This window comes from Ursus maritimus, unplaced genomic scaffold, assembly GCF_017311325.1.
Source record: "Ursus maritimus isolate PB19 unplaced genomic scaffold, ASM1731132v1 scaffold_19, whole genome shotgun sequence".
NCBI lineage: Eukaryota > Metazoa > Chordata > Mammalia > Carnivora > Ursidae > Ursus > Ursus maritimus.
Window position 1 is genome coordinate 57,905,022 of NW_024424341.1, and position 1,420 is coordinate 57,906,441.

Genomic DNA, 1,420 nt, shown 5'->3' on the forward strand with positions numbered 1-1,420 from the left:
CAGCTCCTTGTACCCCTGTCCACCTCAGGTCTGTCCCAGATCCAGATTTGGGGCTCCCCAGGCTACACCCTCATGTCTGGGTCTTATGCTTTAGGACCTGTCTCTAGGTTTATCCCAGTCTCTGTTTCACATCTGAGGCCCCTGGAATGCTGAGGGTGTCCCTGGGCTCAGGCTGGGGTCTTAGGGTCCACGTCCCCCAGTGTCCCAGACTAGCAGACTAGCCCTGTGTGTCCTCTGTTTCTGAGGGAAGTCTCAGGACTCTGGAAGTCTTGAGGGTCTCAGCCACAGGTTCCCCCCCAGGTCTACTTTCCCTACCTGCTCATCAGCAAGAAGCGCTATGCCGGCCTGCTCTTCTCCTCCCGGCCGGATGCCCATGACCGCATGGACTGCAAGGGCCTGGAGGCCGTGCGCAGGGACAACTGCCCCCTCGTGGCCAACCTCGTCACTGCCTCCCTGCGACGCCTGCTCATCGACCGGTGAGTGGGACCTCCCCCCAGCCCCGGAGGCCAGGCCCCAGCCCCTGTCCCTCAGACCCAGGAGTCCCGGCCCCCAGCCCCCTCCTCCCCTGGGGACACAGGTGTCAGGCCCAGCTCGTCCTCAGTGGTGGAACGGTGGAAAGAGTGTGGGGTTGGACAGCTGTGGGCCTCGGCCCCGCCTCTGCCACCTTGCACCCTGTGGCCTGGCCGCGTCCCTCCCCGCCTTGGGCTTCAGCCCCAGAGCACATCCTGGCCCCCCAGCCTCGGGGGTGGTGGAGGTGCCAGCCCAGGCCTTGGCAGCCACCGGCGACACCCCCCATCCCGGCCCTGCAGAGACCCCGCGGGTGCCGTGGCCCACGCGCAGGACGTCATCTCCGACTTGCTGTGTAACCGCATCGACATCTCCCAGCTGGTCATCACCAAGGAGCTGACCCGCGCGGCCGCTGACTACGCCGGCAAGCAGGCCCACGTGGAGCTGGCCGAGAGGTCCGCCGGCGGGGTGGGGTGTGCAGGGCCCCCCAGAAATAGCCCCTCTCCTGCCAGCTGGGCGCCGCTTCCTACACCCCCACCCGCCCCCGCCGTCCCACCTGCCCTCACCCGCCCGGCCGCCCCGGTCTCCCCGCAGGATGAGGAAGCGGGACCCCGGGAGTGCGCCCAGCTTGGGCGACCGTGTCCCCTACGTGATCATCGGCGCTGCAAAGGGCGTGGCTGCCTACATGAAGTCCGAGGTCAGGCCCACCTGGGCTGCCCGCTCCGCCCAGCTCCCCTCAGCTCTCACTTCTGCTTTCCAAGCCCGGTGGGGAGGGTGTTTCCCTCTGTGGGCCCCAGAGGGCCCTGAGAACCGCCCCCAACACACCCCTGGGAGTTGGCTCCATGATGCCTTTCTCCCAGGCCTCCTGTGCCCTCTGGAGGGCCCCCCCCCCCGTTATTCTGACCCCTCCCTC

At 67.5% G+C, this 1,420-nt stretch overlaps 1 protein-coding gene across 2 annotated transcripts in view; it reads left to right on the forward strand.

The window, feature by feature from the left end:
- Positions 1-1,420, forward strand: part of POLD1 (DNA polymerase delta 1, catalytic subunit) — a 16,971-nt gene that overhangs the window by 13,324 nt on the left and 2,227 nt on the right. The window lies entirely within an intron of this gene.